At 41.8% G+C, this 13,500-nt stretch overlaps 1 pseudogene; it reads right to left on the bottom strand.

Annotated features, from left to right (window-relative positions):
- Positions 1–1,349: 1,349 nt before the first annotated feature.
- On the bottom strand, positions 1,350–11,621 carry LOC150045253 (small ribosomal subunit protein uS5 pseudogene; annotated as a pseudogene).
- Between the last annotated feature and the right edge of the window lie 1,879 nt (positions 11,622–13,500).

The following is a 13,500-nucleotide window of genomic DNA, read 5'->3' as shown; positions in this document are numbered from 1 at the left end:
AAAATCATCTACTGTACAGGTTCTGCCATTAGAGTTTCAGTTTATTTTTTTTAAATTATGGGACTTGGACTCAGGGCCTGGGGACTGTGCCTGAACTTCCTTGTGCCCAAGACTAGTGCTCTCCCACGCAAACCATAATGCCACTTCTGGGCGATTTTTTTTTTTGATGACTAACTGGAGATAATAGTCTCAGGGGCACTTTTCTGCCCAGGTTGACTTCAAACTGTTATTCTCAGATCTAACCTGAGTAGTCAGGATTATAGGCATGAGTCACTAGCACCTGGCTTTTATTGTGTATTTTCAGGACAACACTTGGTATACAACATAGGTAAGTCAGTTCTAGCCTTCCTTAGTTGATTCCTCAAAGTTTCTCTAGAACTCACAAAGGTATGTTTAAATGTTTCACCACAATAGTGTATTCAGTTCTTTTTCATTGCCATTTTATTTTTGTTTCTGGTTTTTTAAAAAATCATTGTTGTTCCACTCCTTTCCTTTTTTTCTTTTATCTACTAAGGAGCATATTCTAACAGAAACTACGTCATCCACCTCCATCCCCACAAGCCCTGTGTGTCCATACAAATGAAGTTCTCTGAGTTGTCCTGCAGCAGTGCCAAGGTACTGACAGTCACAGTTTCTCACTAGATTCTACGAAGATCATCATGGTGGTAGTGCCATGTGATTACTCAGAAGAGGAAGACCAAAATGTTGTTGAGGTAGAGTTGTTCCTTTTAGTCTCAAATACAAATGTTATTAACTTTTTTTTTAACATTTCAAAGGCTATTTTAAAGAAACAAACCTTTAAGGAAAATTAATGCAATTTCCAAAAGCACAAAAAAATGCCAGCTAAGTTAAGAAGCTGGGAAGTCATGGCAGGTGAGATGGAGAAGTTTGAGTATGGATCTAGCATACTTTCCTATCCATGATAAAATACTAAGAGTTACTGAGTCAACACAGGATTCTGTGCATACTCACAGAACTGAGGCCACAGGGTGAAAAATGAATTACTATGTGTAATCAAGCTTAATTCTTGTGTTTACTATAGAAGTCATATATAATTTCCACTGTGGGAAAATGTCAGGAGTGATCAATTTCATGATTCCAGTGACTGTTTCCCAATGGTACAGATACAGGATAGCACCCATTTGCAACTGCTAGGTAGCAAGCACTTTTGTCATAATGATTTAAAAAGTGTTTCACATGTACCACATGATACCGACTTGAGTCTGAACACTAAATATAATCTCTTCCTGAAAAATACATTTAAGGTTGAATTTGTGTTATTCTTTGAAATAGTAATTCCCCTGTGTTTTTTTTAAGCTTGATTCACTTTATTATTTTTGTATAAAATCTTATATTGTGGCCACAGCTGGAGCTTGGGTCCTCTGCACAGAGACTCTGGGTGTGGATTTTCACAAGGTGGTCAGTGAATTCCTGATAAGGAGATTTGGTGAAGACTGTGTCTTTCCAGAGGTCAGGTGTCAGGTAACTGTAGGTCTTGGAGATGGCATCAAAGGTGGCCTTGGCAAAGTTGCCCAGGGTGGCAGTACAGCTCTTAGCTGAGGTGTAGCAGTAATGGATACCAGCCATCATCAGCAGCTTCTTGGGTACCGGAGCTGAAACAATCCCTGTACCTCTGGGGACAGGCGGGAGACGCACCAGCACAGAGCCACAGCGGCCTGTCACCTTGCATGGGACAGTGTGAGGCTTGCCAATCTTGTTCCCCCAGTAGCCACTCCGCACGGGGACAATGGAGAGCTTGGCCAGGATGATGGCCCCTCGGATGGCAGTGGCAACCCCCTTGGATCATTTCACACCCAGGCCTACATGGCCATTGTAGTTGCCAATGGCCACAAATGCCTTGAACCTGGTGCGCTGGCCAGCACGGGTCTGCTTCTGCACAGGCATGATTTTCAACACCTCGTCCTTGAGAGACGCCCCCAGGAAGAAGTCGATGATCTCAGACTCCTGGATGGGAAAGCAGAAAAGATAGATCTCCTCCAAAGACTTGATCTTCGTGTCCTGAACCAGGTGGTCCAGTTTGGTGACGGGGATCCATTCCTTGTCTTTGGCCTTGCCTCCATGACCGCAACCTCGGCCCCAGAGACCGCTACCGAAACCTCCTTGGAATGGCCTCCCAGGCCTGAGCCACCTGGGCCTCCGGGCCCTCCTGCTGTGCTGCACATCCGCCATTTGGTGTCTTCCCGGAGAAGCTGTTTTGTTTTTTGAGAATATGTATGAGACCAAGTGTCCCTGGCTGCAGACAGGTATAGTTAGTAACTATATTTTGAGCAGGAGGAATGACAACACACTTAGCAGCTGGCTATATTATATTCTAAATCCTGCTGTCTCATGTGGGTTTTAGTCATTATTATTTTTAAAATTTCTTCTTGGCATAGCATAGATTTGAACCCAAGACTTGCTATTTCCTAGGAAAGTACTACGCTATTTCAGTCACATTAGTAGATTTTCTTATATGAGCTGATTTTCCTTATATTACATTTGCCCAAGCCAAACTAGGTCTCTGATCTTCATAATTATGGTTCTTTTGTAAGCCTTTGTTTTTCAGGCGAGTGCTGAACACTGGTTAATCTCATTTAGTTTTCTAATGTCACCATAGTAAACTGTTGACCTGCATGTGACCAGCTCCTCCTAATATCTTCTCTCCTCTTAGTGCAGGTAGAATCCACAGTCCACGAAATTGTATATATTCTTAACTCACTCACAGGTTTAGAACACTTAAGTGTTGGAAAAAGTTAGACGTTCTTGCCTATTTTTGTTCAGAACACACTGATTCCAACTTTGTGGTGATCATTGAAGCCAAGCATGCACCTTGGTGTTCATAAATGATGTAACCATTACAAATTCACAAGGTTTATTTTAACTGGGAAGTTAAAAGTTTTTTCAGAATTATCATTTCTCTGCTACCCATTTACTTTCCTGTCTATTCTTAACCCATGCCCACACCAACTAATGATCCTGAGAAATCCCAAGCAATACTGTCCTTAGTCAATCTGTGTCATCTTACTTGTCTCTGGGATCTCAATTGATTCACTTCCTTAGCCCAGGACAAATGAGGAAAACCGAACAAAAGCAGAAGAAAGACTTCCTGTGTTGGTGTGAAATACAGCATTACCTTTTCATTTCCCAGCAAATTACAATATGATCACATAAACACACGTTATAACATTCATGAATTTGAAGTGAGTTATTTTCTGAGAACTGATTTTAGACCAAAATAACAATTCCTGTCACAATGACCCTTGTTCAGTATATCATTTTTTTCCTCTTTAGTAAAAATTTTATATTTGAGAAAAAAAGGCCTTCAGTTAGGGTAGAATATGAAAGACGCGTGTTTATTGGTAGCAGTGCTTTTACTGTTAACTTTCAGATTCTCTTGGTCAGTTTCTTACCTGCTTTCCAGTGTTGCTAAAGGAACAGACCTGTGCACACAACACAGAACAGTGTCATTCTCACAAGTCCTTTTTGTCAATACAGGGGGAAATAGGAAGTTGTTGAAATGACAATGACAAATACAAGTGATCTGGATAGTAAGAAGGGTAAAAAAGTTTTGTCTCTTCTGTGGACAGCCAGTCAGACTCCAGATTCCTCCACAATATCTATTTGTGGATCTCGAGAGATTACATGAATGTGAGAAACCCTCAGATATTCAGAGGTTTGGTTTGCATTTAGAATACACAAAAACTCATGGGGCAACACAGGACCCGAGTACCTACTTAAATCATCCTTAGACTGGTTTACTGAAATGAACTTTCATCTTTAGGATGCCCTACCTTTGAAAAATTTTACATCTTTCAACATCACCACACTGAGAAACCAGCCTCCAGAGTATGACCAAACAATACAGAGTGCATACCACAACCTAGTCTGATGCAGAGGGAATGACAGAGCTACGCCAATAAATTTCTTGGCATTGTTTGTGTCTCCAAAGTGTGGAATATGAAGTGATATGATTCAACTAGTGAAGAGGAAGACCCTGCAGGAAGGAAACCTCTTGATTGAAGATTCAATGTTAAAGCTTCCTGGGACATTGAGGTTATGCTTTCGTTCTGGAGACCAAATAGAGGAACAGAGAATACAAAGGCCAAGGAATATATATATTCTCTTCATGCTTTAGTAACATCCGGGTAACAGTGTAGCATAATTTCCAATACTGGGCATGCAGTTTCATTGTGTCTAGTATTTTAAAACAATAGTCTCCACAAGTTTAGATTCTACTTTTGACAGACATCCCATCATTTGAAGTTCAAGTCTTGGGTTGCTGACCAAGGCTTGAAGGAATCTAGTGGAATAGGCCTGGCTCCCAGGCACTGGGTCCACATGGAAAGAGAGTTCTCATCACTTCTGCCAGTAGCTGGCTCATTTATTGAAATGTTAAGCCTCATAAGAACATTTTCCATCCTGTTCTCCTGTGTCCTCCTTTTTGAAAAGGCACTGCCAAGTGGAATGAGATTCAGAACGTTCCTATCTGCTTCCCGTACACTCTTGGTTCATCCCAAGTGGAAAGATAAGCAGTGTGTTCTCTATTGTTCCCTCCATCCTTCATCCAAATCCCACATTCAGAGGACTTGTTATAACCCCTGGGATCAGCTATGGGACTGCAGTGAAAAGCTAATGTCTCCAAAGACATTGTCCTCACTCTACACCTAAACAAATCATGCTACATACAGGTTAACTATAATTCCATTCCATATGATCACACAGGAACCCTGTCCAATGTCAGGCATCTAGGTCATTATGAATCTGAGTAAACAGGACAATATTATATTCTTCATCTTTCATCCAAAGTTTTCTGTATGAGAAACCTATGATGGTAAGGATCATAAGGAGAAAGATAATTGTCAGAAATTATATGAGGGAAAAAGAAAAGTATGAGTGTATTTGTGCATGTTTGCCAGAGAGAGGTTTTCCTTATGTGAACAAATTCATGAAGCCATTGCTTCTTTGAGCAACGTTGCCCAGGCACCAGTTTCTCATACAGTTGCAGAATTTGGGCTCAAAAAGAATCTGAAGATCTGGACATTTTCTTCCTTCCAGTACAACATAACTGAAGTCTGGAGACAGGAGCCCGTGTATGAGGCAACACTGAGTTCTGAGTTTCTTCTGTGTGACCCCAGGAGGAACAGGAGTCCAAGTATTCTCCAGGGTATTCATTTTATCCTCCTTTCTCCAGATCACACCATCACTGTCATGGCTGAGGTGCATGCAGAAGTTTCGTCCAGTGATACTGAAGATGTGGAGATAGAGAAAGCCAGTGAGAATGTAATTGATTTCCTATTTATGTCTCTCTGTCTCTCTCTTTTTTAAAAGTCAATTGTGGGGCTTGAACTCTGGGCCTGGGCGCTGTCCCTACGCTCTTCAGCTCAAGACTCCTGCTTTACCACATTGAGCCTCAGTGCCACTTCTGGGTTTCTTATGGTTAATTGGAGATAAGAGTCTCAGGAACTTTCATGCCTAGGCTGGCATTGAACCATAATCCTCAGATCTCAGACTCTTAAGTAGCTGAGATTACAGGCATGAGCCACAAGTGCCCAGCCTTTTTGTATCTGTTTATATCCTATTCTTTATCAACTACTTCTTTGTAGTTTTCTTCTATTGGTTTCTTCCACATGAACTCATTTTTCTGTAGCTATTTGTCTGCACAAAAATTTGATTTTTTAATGTGTTTTTAGTTTGGTATTTATGTCTTTAGCCAATTACACCTTCTTTTACGGTCTTGACATTGCTTTCTTTTAGCTTACCTTGGTAGTGGGGGCCGAACTGAAACTCTTGTATATGCATGATTTGACCATTAAAATATACAATAGGTTCCAGTAAATTTCTTTGATTTGCAAGGCATGGTCCAGTCCACGTTTGTTGGTGGTGCTGGATAGATAATAATTATATGTGCAAAAAATAAGTCTAATCCAAGAAGCTGTTCATATTTAACCAGGAGGTCACAGAATGAGTCAGTTATAAAGCAGGGATGATAGGGCAGTGCCATGTCTCCATTCTGTGTCAGCAGATGTCACTCTCCTCAGCAGACTCAACTGATGAGGACTCAAATTCATGTCCATAGACCAAGAATATAATTTCCTCCAATTACATCCATCAACACAACAATAGCATCTACATGCTGCTAAGATGTGGCCCATGACAGTTTTCTCACATGATCCTTCCATAGAAAGCACTTCAGGACTGAGCAACAGACAGGATTTTCTGGGATCAAGATCATCTTCCAACTCTGAGGAACTTGTGAATCTCCACACCCTCCTCAGCTGCCTCCCACTCCCTTTGCGCTGTCTCTTCTCCACTTGCCTTGCTTTAAGTCAATGTTGTAAGTTCCTCACTGAATCGTGTGAAGATAAGAGTCCTGAATTCTTGGTCCTGTCTCATTGTAAATAGTTACAGCTATAATTGTTTACATTTAGTTAGTTTTTTAAAAAAAATATTTGTTCTTTTTCATCATTGCAATAGTTGGCTTTTAATAGTTGGCTTTCAACAAAGCAGTTTCTAAGTAAAATGTACCTTGGTCAGTGTTGTCCTTTGAATATTGTCACCTCTCTCTCCCAACCCTTCTTTTCTCACTTTTTCTTAATTTTGTAGGATATGCATTGAATTTTGACTGTATTTCCGCCTCCTTTTTACTTCTTTCCCTTTGATTCTTGCCTACTCCTTTAAAGTATCCATTTCCTGGTATTTATTTTGTTGATCTTCGATTTATGCTTTGTAAGGAATTACGCTTCAGTATATAGATTCTCTCCAAACAGAGGATTTTCATATATCAGCAGTGTTATTCTGTACTGATACATAATGTTCCTTATAGTATCTTTTGTCTTCTTTTTTTTTTGCCAGTCCTAGGGCTTGAACTTGGGGCCTGGGCACTGTCCTTGAACTTTCTCAAGGCTAGATGTCTACCACTTGAGCCAAAGAACCACTTGGGCTTTTTCTGTGTATGGGGTACTGAGTAATCAAACCCAGGGCTTTGTACATGCTATACAAGCACTCTACCATGAGGCCACACTCCGGCCTATACTATCTTTAAATGGAAATGACATCACTATGTTTATGTTCCCTTTTCATAGTAAAACTTTTCTTCTGACCTGATATCACCAGGGCTTTCTCAAACTTTATGGTGCATTTGCCCAAGCCAGACTTAGCCCTGTATCTTCTTAATTAGGAAGTTGTAATTTCAGGTGTACACTGAAATGCCAGATCCTCCCATTTATTATGCTAATATCACCATAGTATACAACAGACCTGTGTACATAGGACAGGACATGAGCTGGTCCTCATAGTATCTTTTCTTTTCTATCTGCCTATAGATGGCATTGTCTGGAAAACCGTATGTATTCTCAACTCACTCCCAGGGTTAGGAAATATTTAAGTGCTGAGAAAGCCAAAACACAGGATTCAGTTAGCAGCAGATATTCCTATTCAGCAAAGTACAGTGAGCATTCTCATGCTCAGAGAATACCTTCATGGGCCTCTGACCTGAATCTGACCTAGGATCTGTTCATTGAACTCGTCTGGGTTGAAGTACATCCATCCTATTTGGACTTTGATTAAAATCAGATGAAATTGGGGATAAGGGCTGAAAAGATCCAGTAGATATGGATGAGTTCAAGGGCTTCCCCTTGTATGTATGCAACCATCTGCAATGTTCTGTTGAAAGCTCTGACTCCACAGATCTAGTATGGGTGTGAGAACCCAGAGGAATAAGCAAGACAATGTGAGAGCCACCCTGACCACAAGTGCCACCAGGACCAACGGGAGCATCACTTCCAAGTACCTTACTGTTTATGTTTCCAAAGAGGACTTTATATAGAAGATCCATGACTCCAACAGTATCAAAGGAAGATGGTCAGAAATAGGATCATAATCCAGGAAGGACTCAACAGGAGCTGTCAGGTCACAGCTGCCACTTTGGAGACTGAGGAAGTATGGTATGAAATCAGAAAGAAAAAGACAAGATGTACACAAGTCTAATTGGCTCACATTTCAGTGACCAAATAGTAAGAGGTTCTGAGTGTTCTGGCTTTGTAATTGTCTTTTCTTTTCGTGGTAGTAGAAAATGGTTATCTTTCCTAGGAGACTAGGTATTTTGTTTACCACAGCAAACATCAAAGCCATGGGATTTTTTTTTGGCAGCACTCTCTGGAAATGATGCACAAGAGATTCCGAGTTGGCTATTACCAGACCTGGTGGAACAAGATTTGCTTACTCACAATCTCAAGCCTCCAGACAAAGCTCCCTGGCAGGGCCAGGGGATGAGGAGAAGTTCCTCACCCTCTGTGTTCTTTGTACTTATAACTGCTCCTCCTTCCCATTCCTCCCCACTAGTGCTAGACTACAGGGTACTGCCAGAGCTGGGGAGTTGAAGCTGTTTTCTGTGGGATTAGCAAGTGTGCTCAGCACTCTGGAGAAGTGAGGGAGCAATGTAAGCTTGGCTTTTGTCACCCTGCACACCTTACCCAAGGCTGAGGTCTCAGATTTCTTTGCATTTGTGTCACCTGTGCCCTGCAATGCCTTGTGCCCTTCTGTGCTCACACAGCAATGCTAGAGGATTGTGGGAAGCTGTGTTGGAGCTTCTACCACATCTGCCTTCCTGTTCCACTGGAATCTCAAATCTCCTCTTGGACCAGCTCCAGGAGGAGGGGTTCTCTGTGCAGCAGGCCCAGGTCACTGCTATGCTCAGATCCACACACTAGGCAGGAAACACCAGTGTGTATTCCTACTCCAGCTGGCCCGACCTTTCTGTTCCTTGTCTTTGCATCAGCACAGTGGCCTCATGTCTCAGTCTATTCATGGGTCTGTGGGAACCTTAGAAATCTCTTGTAATGAAATAGTTCCAAGTCTTTGTCTCACCCACTGATAAAGGGGACGTGGACAAGTCGTGTTAGCTCTAAACTTGTGTCTTTCATCTCTAATGATTCAGACATATGGCATTGGTGTGAGGAGTCCATTCAGTATTTTCCAGAATCGCCTAAAGTAATACAAGGCTCAAACTACTGTAGCTGGTTGTGGTCAACACATTGCCAGGATGGCTCCAGTTAGACCCAGTATCCTTCTTTCACTCATAGTGATCAGAACCTGGAAACCCTGTAGAGGTTTCTCTCTTCTCTCTCTTGTGTAAGACTACTTTCCCAGACTTCACCTCTGGCAATCATCTGAAAAAAGAGAGGACTCCCTGGATATCTCTCTAGGTACATTCTGTGGAAGCAATCTTATGGGGAAATCAAAGTGTCTTCATTTCAGGTCTGCTTTGGACTCAGAAGTTCTCTGAATCATTGCTCTGTACATTCCCTGTCCATTCTGGGATTTTCTGCATGCATCAAAAGGGTCTCTCAGTAAAGCAGGGTCTGCTGCAAGGCAAAGGAGCAAGAAACTGGAGCTGCCGGCCTGCCTTGTCTTTCGCGTCTACAGGGCTCCAGATTTGTGATGAGCTCACAAGAGCCTGTGTTGGGTGACTCCACACTGTATTCTACAGTGCCTGGCTCTGGTCTGAACTTCTCTGAAAATGCTAATATTTCATGCCATGAACTCTATGGTCAACTACAATTTTGTATTCCAGGAGTGGAACTTGCCCCAGCAGTCAAAGATGAAGCCTGGAGCCAGGTCTAGAAATAGGGGTAAAAAATGTAATCATTCCACCAAGGGATGTTTTTCCTTGGTCTGGCTGGCCAGAGGATAAGCGGTTACAGACTGGAGTTGCCCAGGTCATAGTGTATTTACTTCAAGGGTAGGGTACTGAGAATCATCGAGGCACACATCTATCCTGATGTCAAAGTGACACTGGCATTGGATCTAGTGATCTATTCTCCCTTAGTGTTACAGGTTCCCTCAACTCAGGGTTGATCTAGAGAGGGCATCACCCACCACAACAAAACCCAGAGTTCTGGAGACCATGCCAAAATGCTTTTCCTATACTCCACATTTTGGTTCCTCCGGCCCTGCCAAGGGAAGATAGTGAGATTGGGTTAATATCTTCATGGTAAAACAGCCAATGCAAGTGAAAACACCTTTGTGGGATCCTGGAGACCATGGAGATTTTCATTTATGGAAGCATGGCTCCTTGGTCTGTTTATATACTGTAGCAAATGAATTGAAAATCAAATGTTTAACACACTGGGATTGGGCAAGTTTGGCTGCTGTATATAGGAAATGTTAGTCTTGAATATGGATTTTAAATTTATGCTTCTGTAAAAAATAGAGTTGGCTGTAGTTTTTTTTCTGGGGGATCAAATCATCCCCAGAATCATGGAAAAGATTCCTGATTTATAAAGAACCTCATTATGTGGAGAAAGACTATTCCTAATCTATCCTCCAATTATATTGCAGACTAACATTACAGGAGGAGTTTGACTCAGAGAAAGAAAACAGGCATTATTCAGGAGAAAGGAAGCAGGCAGTGGAGGGACCTGGATGTGAAAATGTCATGGAGACAATGGCTGTCCTTTTGAGGAATAGTATGTCACATATATTCTCCCCGATCATATTGGTAGGATTGGATGGCCAGGAAAGCATGTTAGAAATTAGAGTCTATCTTCCTCATTATATCAGAGAAGCATTCTAGGCCTTGAGAAGGGAGTGTAGATGACAAGAGAGAGAGCAAGGAGATGGCGTTACCCATTCCATCAAGGGGGAGGGATCAAGTCTTTGTCCTATGTCAACCTCATCCTTACCAGTGTTTACTGAAAAGATATACTCTCGAACAGCCAAAAAAGCAGTTCCTTCCTGCAAAAGCCACTGATTTCCCCTATAGGCTATTAAAAAATCTATTTCTGAGCTTCTACTTTGAGCTCTTACCATTGCTTCTTTCCTTCTTATGAGTCTCTACCTGAAGGTTCTGTTCTCATCTAGGCAATGCAAATCCTGTGATCCCATGATCCAACCGTCTTCCTCTTTAGCTGTGCTCTCTCCTCTATAGTTTGTGTTCCAAGGTTGTTCCTCTGAATCACTCTGAGCAAACTCTAATGGTCAGCTGGAGCACCTGGGCTATGAGTCACCGAAGCTTTGCCAGGCTTTCTGCAGTGGACTCCAGGTTCTGCTTGGAGCACCTCACATGAAGTTCTCCTGTCCCATTTATTCCCTTCCTTTCACAGGTCAAGGATCCTTTTCTTTTGGAGTGCGTAGAGAACACTGAAAATGTCAGTGGTTTTGAAGAAGAGGAACAACAATGTGAGTGTTCAGAGGAGTCGAGAGAGGGCAAAGCCAGGAAGTTCATCCTTTAGCCCTATGTGTGGCAGACAATGTGGGGTGGGCTTGACCACTTTCTCCCAGGCCACCTTGGAAACCCATGGGATGGATCTGGGCTCCCTGTCGTGCAGGCAGAGCAGCCACTTGCCTCAGCTTGACAGCCTGGTGGGCACTGAATGGATTGTGACATCCAGTAGAGGACAGTACACTATTTCAGCCCAGTTTTGACCAGATATGATTGCTCAAGTCTGCATGGAGTCCTGTGGGGATCTGGGGTGGGCTTGTATAGACTTTTCATATACATGTAAAAGTCAAGCATATATAAAAATTAGTGGAAATTCAAGCCAATTCAAATTTGAGATATTGTAACTTGGGAATATATTGTAAATATGGTTATCATTTACTTATAGGTAATATGCTTTCCACACTGGTAAATAAATACTCTTGTATTTATTACATCTTAAAACAGTAATAATTTCTGTATTATTTTCATGTAAGTATGTTATTCTCATTATAATAGTAGTATATAATGATTATCAATACCATCTCACAGTGGGTTGGTTTTGAGAGGCACAGCAAAGTTTGGTGCTGGTAGAGAATTACTTGCACAAAACAGGGTGTTCTAGGAAGCTGTCATATTTGGAAGCTGTCATATCATGGGTCAAAAAAAGAGAGTGTAGGGCACTTTAGCGCTTCACCTTTCTCACCAGAGCTCCTATTTCTTAGAAGGCTCCGGCTTGTTGCATGTGTTCCTTTTTACCCCAGAAAGAGACAGCTTCCCATGACCATCTTCTCTGCCTCACGAACACCGTCAGGAAAGCAGCTCCTGAGGCTGCCTAGGTATGCTGGGACATCTGCTCCTCTAAAAGAGGAGCAAGGAGTCAGTCTGCCAACAGTAAACACCCATTGCAGAGGGCAGCGGACAGGCCCGGGTTCCCTCTGAAGCCAAGCCCTTGAGGAGGTCAAGCCTAGGTTAGCTTCCAATGCTGAGGACACTGGTTTTTGTCTGCCTCTCCTTTACCTTCCCTCATTATCCACATCTATTAATGTTCCTGAATAATTCATGAGGAATACTATCAGTATCATTCTATATTTAAAATTCCTGTGCAGAGCTGCTGGATTTACTTGAGAAGGACAGCAAAGCGAGGAGAACCCACTGAATGCCCTGGTAGCTTCACTTGTCTCTGTCTAAAATACAAGGGTTTCTCTTGGTATTTCTTTTCCATTTGCGTTAAAATTTCTCTCCAATGAACCCTTGTCCTTCATCTCTGTAAGTATCCTCCCTTCCCTCCACACCCACCGTGAGAATATATGTAGTAGATTTCCATAGTGACCCCAGAGAGGATAGTGACCTGAGGTCCTGAGCCTCAGATGAGGGAAAGTTTTCTAAAAATGAGAAGCTCAAATGAAGCTTCAAGGTCAAAGGACAGAGCCTCCTTAGTGCTTAGTCTCTATGTTTTAAGTTAGAAATAGTTTATTTTTCATTGTACAGGCTTAAGTTTAGCTTTCTATGTATATTCTCTAATGATAGAAGTCTTGTGTTAAATCAAGTACATCCACCGCTTTTGAGAACTTGTATATAATCTAAAATTCATATAGAATAAAACTATGGACAAAGGTGGAACTTCATGAGACCCCCCTTTTCTGGTAGATTTGTCAAGAGATTTCTCTTTGCCTATTCTCCTGCTCCAGCTTTCTTCTGAAGCAGAAAGTCCTATGGAGTATCACGCTCTATTCTTTTACCTGGTAGGACACTGCCATGCTCTTCTGTGCTAATTATGTGTGATTATTGGGACTCAGAAAATACTTAGGACAAGTGATTTCACTCTCAGCATCCATTAGTCAAACACTGTTCTCTCCATTCACAGAAGGCAGCTTTGGAAATTGAGACAGTTCAGTTATTGACTGAGTAGCAACCTTTATATTCCATATTTACAATAATCTAGTATTCATTGGAATCCCACATTTGTGCATTATTTAATCGATATATAAGTCTCAGGGGATGAGGCAAATATATAAATTTTTCTGCAAAGCAAGCTTGAAGCCCAGGGAGCTTCATCTGAATATCTCATCTGAATATTTCATGTAGAGATGAGGTCCACCTCCTACATCCTTCTAGCACACAGATCTGGGTCAAACATCACCACCCCATCTCCTTTGCCTCAGAACAATGTTGATGCCACTCCAGCCATAGACACTATAGACAAGCAAATTATAGACCTAATGTTCCAAATTTGACACAGATCAGCACATAGTTTTAGCAATGTATAGGAGAGAAACTAGGATGTCAGTATGGATGTCATA

The sequence above is a fragment of the Megascapheus bottae genome, chromosome 28 (genome assembly GCF_031878675.1).
Source record: "Megascapheus bottae isolate mThoBot1 chromosome 28, mThoBot2.hap1, whole genome shotgun sequence".
NCBI lineage: Eukaryota > Metazoa > Chordata > Mammalia > Rodentia > Geomyidae > Megascapheus > Megascapheus bottae.
Note: the sequence above shows the minus strand (reverse complement) of the source record. Positions and strands in the feature narration are given on the sequence as shown.